Source organism: Acomys minous, assembly GCF_964271855.1.
Source record: "Acomys minous genome assembly, chromosome: 13".
Lineage (NCBI taxonomy): Eukaryota > Metazoa > Chordata > Mammalia > Rodentia > Muridae > Acomys > Acomys minous.
Genome location: NC_140495.1, coordinates 84,304,560 through 84,310,795, shown reverse-complemented (window position 1 = coordinate 84,310,795; position 6,236 = coordinate 84,304,560).

The window sequence follows — 6,236 nt, the reverse complement described above, 5'->3', positions numbered from 1 at the left end:
GCACTTCTCTAATTTACATAATGGGCTGATTATAATTGCCAACCTCACAGGATTGTTGTAGGAATTAACTAATGTTTGTAAAGTGCTTAGAGGTCCATAGATGAAAGGTGCTATATAAGCCTATTATTATGTCATCAAAAATGAAATTCCAGTAAGATTATACTTTCATTTAAATTTCCATTAATTTTGTCATAATTCTAGATTAATTCTCCACTGGTTTTCTAGAGCAAATAAATAAATAAGTAGGAGAAATGGTGATATATTAAAATATGAAGCATTCACATGGAAAGGAAATTAGCTAGAAAATGTTAACACTTAGATGTGATTTTTAAATTATTATCCTTTAATGAGCCCTGATCATGTAATCAATATTATGTAAAACCTAGATATGGTCTCTGAGTTTACAAACTAAATTACAAACCTGACTGATTAAATAGCTAACATTTCCTATTTCAAGTGTGTAGAAATGAATGCTATATAAAGGCCTATAACTCAACTCATTTTTAAATTAAGCCTCTTGTTATAAAAAAATAACTTGAAAACTTTTAGAAAGATTGTAAGTATGTGAAGATTGCCTTTATAAGGTCACCAAGCAGTTGGTTTCCTTCTGTCTTGGGCTCATATGGAATTCCATGACCAGCCGGATGTGTTAAAGTGCCCTGCAGATGAAAGGTAGGATAAAGTATCATTGTGTATTCCCTCATAAAGCCATGAGATGTAACATTTTGAATATTGCGCTTAACCTTGTTCTTTTGAAGAAAAGAAAACAGAGGCCTTTTACTTACATATGGAGAGGTGAGCAAGTCTAGGCATCCAGAGTCTCCACTAAATATTATTCTAATAGTTATGACATCTCTAGGGATCCAGAGTCTCCTCTGAATTTTATTCTAATAGTTATGACATCTGTGAAGAGGAAAATCAGGTTGGTATCAAGGTCCGGGAGACAGATACCTTCGGGCTCTAATTCTCCATGAAGATCTCTGCTATTGGTGATAATAAAATGTTTGCATTCATCTAGATATCATAGGTACTAAAGGAAATGGGGTGCTCTCAATCTATACAAGTGAATCCTTTCTACAGACCATCAACAAGAGATGGCCGGTGGAGCCCTGAAATCAGTTCTGTTCTTTGGGAACCCAGGTGACTGGTTAAATATTGTTCAGTTATCCAGCCTAAGATTCATTGGAAGTAGAGGATGCGGGAGGGGAGGTGTACACATAAAATCTCAGCACCTAAAGCAAAGGCAGAATGCTCATGAGCTTGATGCCAGCCCCAGCTATGGCAAGGCCTGTCTCAAAAAAAAAAAGAAGAAGAAACGTAGAGACTGGGATATACCCTATGCCTAAAACAGGCAGTCTGCTAGATTTCACAGAACTGTAACAGCGGCAGAGGAAAAGACAGATGCTGCTGCTTCCTTTTTCATTACAAAGATGCTAATAGGGAAGAGTCTATCAGAGGACTAAATAACACCTACTTATTTCTCAGGTACCTTGCGATGCTGATGTCTAAAGATGCAAATTTTCTCTTTCAAATTGGGACTGCTACCCGATCCAACTAACCCTCACTGGGTTATGGATGGGGGAAATTACGTTTCATTTGGTGACTGCAATGATGCCAGAAGAAGCCTGAAAGACAAATGTCTGCCTTAAATGTCAGGACAGAGATGGATGGCTTGGAAGCAGCACCGTAGGAAGGCAGCAGCAGCACAGGCTGCAGAACCTGGGAGTCTCCTCCAGTGGAGGGATTGTCTTTACTTTGCATCTGACTTAACTCAAGAATTCACTTTCTCTTTCTAAGAATGCAAACACGTAAGTTCCTTAGCAGAAAAAGGCACGTATGTAGTCAGGAGAACACTCGCCCTCGTGTGACATTCATGCATGCATTCAGAACTCTGGAAATAGCCTTGTCCCTCTGGGGGCCTTTCAGAGGTGCTGCGGTGACAAATTTCGATGATTTTAATATCAAATTCCCTACAGGTCACACTTGGTTCTTCATGCTCTTTGTATTAATTCATCTAGCCTTCATGGCAGCCCTATGATGTCATGATTATTACTGTGCCCAGTTTACAGATGAGTCAGACTGACCACCTTGTCTGATGTCACTGCACTGGCAATGCCTTTTATTCCCTGGCCCTTATAGTGCTTTTCATCTTAAGAACTTGCTGGTAGGGAGACCATCATTTCTAGGGACAGTAATTTTTAGAATTAACAAATGTAAGAGCGTGTCCCCTGTAGGCAGCTAATTCCTAGACTATTCTCCCAAGGATCCATTTCATCTCACTTGCACCCCAAAGAGTATTTCTCCTTCAGGACCTAGTGGCAAACAGTAAAGCTCACTCCTGCAGCTGAAAGCTGACTGCAAAAGTTCATAACCACCAATCTCGGCCCTTTTACTCTACCTAACCCCACTGGCATTGCCATAAAAGCCACAGTAAAAGTTCTGACCCAACACTTCGGACACCCTAGGAAGCTTCCTGGATGTATAGGAATCTTTCTTCTGTAGTTCTGTGTGACAGGCCGGGCCTCTCATTTTTAGGGCAATGCTAAATTTTCCTTCCAAGGGTATTCATTTCTCTGTGTCAGTACTCAGTCCATCTTATAAACTAAGACTTGACCTGCAGTCAGTGGAAGTGTGCCTGAGGACATGAATTAGGCCTCAGAGCCTGTACTCTGGAATAAGACATGTATTTCAAAGGGCTCATACTCTTGGGGAGAGAAAAGGTCGAGTTGGCTTATAAAGCAGTAGGTCACTATTGTCACGCCATGGCCAGCTATCTGTTACTTTTTAAATCTGAAATGCCCCCTGCATGCTCATGCTTTGAACACTTGTTGCTCAGGGGTGTTTGGTGCTACTTTTGGAGATGGTGGTATCTCTGAGAGGCAGAACCTAGCTAGTAGAAGTAGGCCTGTAGAGAAGGCCTTTGAGGGTTAGGTATCACCTGACTTCCTGTCACTCTCTCTGGTTCCCTGGTTGCATGCTTGTGCTGCCATGGCATCTTATTCAAGCTCAGGGGCCAAGCAACTATGAAATAAATCTTTTGGGGTCATGAGCTGAAATGAAATTTGTTTTGCTGTAGGCTTTGAACTTTTACAAAACTTTTACAAACCTACTTTATTTGGGGTTCTTTAACACTCATGCCTCCCTTCCAACCCATGTACCCTAGATAAGAGAAAAGAGGTTAAAGAGAACAGGAGAAGTAGACCATTTTAGACTCAGTTACTTGGAGTGATCCCACTCTTTGTAGTCAGAATTTCAACAGACTCGTTAAACAGTAAACCAACAATTCTGCAAAGGTGACTATAACCACAGCAGCTGGAAACCTGGAGTAGCAGCCAGAACCTGAAACCACGAAGCATTCTCTGGAGCGGTTCTCTCTAGGAGTGATGAACAGCCAAATGATAGGAAATGATGACAAGATCACAAATCCAATCTTCTTGTTTTGGGCATATATATCTTCTCAGAGTCCATACTAGGATGATTATCAGATGCCAAAGACCATGCCCCCACAAGAGGAAGTTTCTCTTCTAGTGGACAAACATCACGTATTCTCTCACAAGTCTGTTTCCAGTGGACAAAATTCACATACCCTCACACAAGTGCCACAAGTCAGTTTCACATCTCATACTTGGGGTCAAAACAAAAACATGTTTACATCCACTACATTCTCCCTCAAGTTGTTTATGTCAGGCATTTTGGTTACAACAGAAATGATCAAATAAATATACTCAATGGTACTTTTGATGTGAGAGGAAACGGTTTAGTTTAAGTCATATTGGCTAACACTTGTGTGAACTTGCTGTGTGGGTCTAGTATGCTCAGATTCAACCAATGTTTAAGCACCGTTATGAAGGTGTTTTCTCCATTTTGGGAAACATGAAAAGGAACAGAGATAGAATGAACCCCTGAGTTCTGGCAAAAGACACAGCATCTAAACAATGAACTAAGAGGCAGTAGACAGCTTTGAACACAGCAGGGTGGCTAGGATTGTTGCTGTAGTGCCCCTGTGAAGTCAGGGGAGGTGGGTAGTAGGTTTTCTATGAATAATAAATGAGGGATGTTTTGTGGGAATTAGAGCAGAGTTGTAAATAGGGATAGAGTGTGGATATTTATTTGCTATGGGGGAACAGAACCAGCAAAGATTTTGAGGCTTGTTACACAAGTTGGGTGAATTGGTTAGTGTGACAGATCATTTTAATTGTCTTGACACAATCTAGGGTCACTTGGGAAGAGAGGCACAAAGAGATATTGTCTTGGTTAGGTTGGCTTGTGGGCATACCCATCGTTACCATGATTACGTTAACTGATGTCTGAAAACCCATCCACTGTGGGTGTCACCATTCCCTAGGCAGGAAATCCTGAACTGTGTAAGCGTGCCAGCTGAGCACAAATTAGCCTTCATTAATTCTCTATCCTCTTGTCTTATGTGACCTGCTACTTTGACTTCTCTGCAATAACACACTGTGACATGGAACTATGAGCCAAATGATCCATTTTTCTCTTACATTGCTTTTGTCAGAATGTTTTATCACTCTGTTTTATCACAGCAAAGGAAATGGAACTAATAAGTTTGGGTCCTCAAAGCTCTAATTGTGTTGTTCATCAAAACTGATGCTGAATTATCTTTAGAATTTTAATCAGTAGAGTGTCAGTTTTTCCTATTTAATAGGCCTGAGTATAGAGCTTTATTTTGTATTGGAGGGAGAGAGAGAGAGAGAGAGAGAGAGAGAGAGAGAGAGAGAGAGAGTGTCTTTGGGCAACTTATTGAACTTTTCTGAACTTTCATGAGAATAAATTTTACTTAATGTGTATAATAAAGGGACTAGAACACAGTTCAGGCAAAATGAAAGCTTCTTTTACTTTCTGAATCTTGTCTTCCTTCTAGTAAAAGGAAATATTCACAGATATAGAACCGCAAAGGAAATACCCAAGGCCATGGCTGCAAGACACAAACATGTCTTTGCTAATATCTGGTGGCAGTATGGAAGTGCCAAACAGGTACTGAACAGTTTTTCTACCTTCCTTGTTTCCTTGACCAACAACTTAGCTTCACTCCGTATTCAAAGGAGACAGTTTGCTGATTGCTGAAGCAGGAGTCTGGGGACAATAAGTGGCAGTGCATTACTTTTAGCCATGTACACATGGGGAAGAGAAAGTAGAATGACCCACGTTGTTTACTTGCTCTTTGTCATCGAATTGTGGCCTCCCATGGATCTTCCATGGTGACTTTCTGTTTGAATGCTGACTTTATTTCCTAAGGCTGGAGATGCACCGTTTCATGAGTGTTTGCTCTGTGACATGCTATTTGACATGTGTGACACATCGACATATCACAATGGCTTTGGTGCTCAGCTCGGTGAGAGCACCTGTGTTTGAATCCAACTTCTCTGGACCTTGTTTTGCTTTTTTCCCTTCCCAAAAATTGAATATATCAAGACAAATATGATTGGGAACACCTGTAATTCCAGCACCGAAGAGACAGAGGTGGGAGTGCTATTTCAGGCCAGGCTGTGATTGATACACAGCAAAAATACTGTTCCAATAAATAAAATGAAAGAAATAACTAAAATAAAAATTTTTTAAAAGTTCTATCAGTTACTAGGTAATTTTCAGCTCCAATGGCAAACATTTTTATTCCATTCACTGATAACATGCTGTAGGCCTACCAGCATCAATGCATAGTGTGGATATGCAGAATGAACTCAAGCCTTCTTCCTCCATCCCTTCATCCCCACATCATGGGAGAGAGAAGGATTTAGAATGTCCTGATTTCACCCTGACCCTTCACATACTGGCCTGGTAACATCAAGACCAAGAGAAGATGTTCAATCTTCTGAAGCTAGAGTTACAAGCAGTTGTGAGCCACCTGACTTGGTGCTGGGAACAGAAGCCAGAGCAGTCTGTCCTCATAACCACTGAGTCATCTTTCCAGCCCTCCAAACATTTAATTTCTACAGACTTCCCATCTCTACCATGAGAGCACTGACTTCAGAGTTGGTATAGTAATGGAATATTATTAGCCCTTGTCCTGCTAGGAAGTAGGTATTAAAAAGACACTAATGCTTTTATTGACATGAGGAACTCAATAGAATTAACTCTCCTGTGTGCTGACACAGTCTCTACTAGCCACATCTGGCTGGGGGCTGCTGACACAGAGTGCTTCCATCACCACAGACACCTCTGCCCAACCATGCCAGCGCCAGGCCTGTCACTAAACCCCAGAAATAGTATTTTAAAAA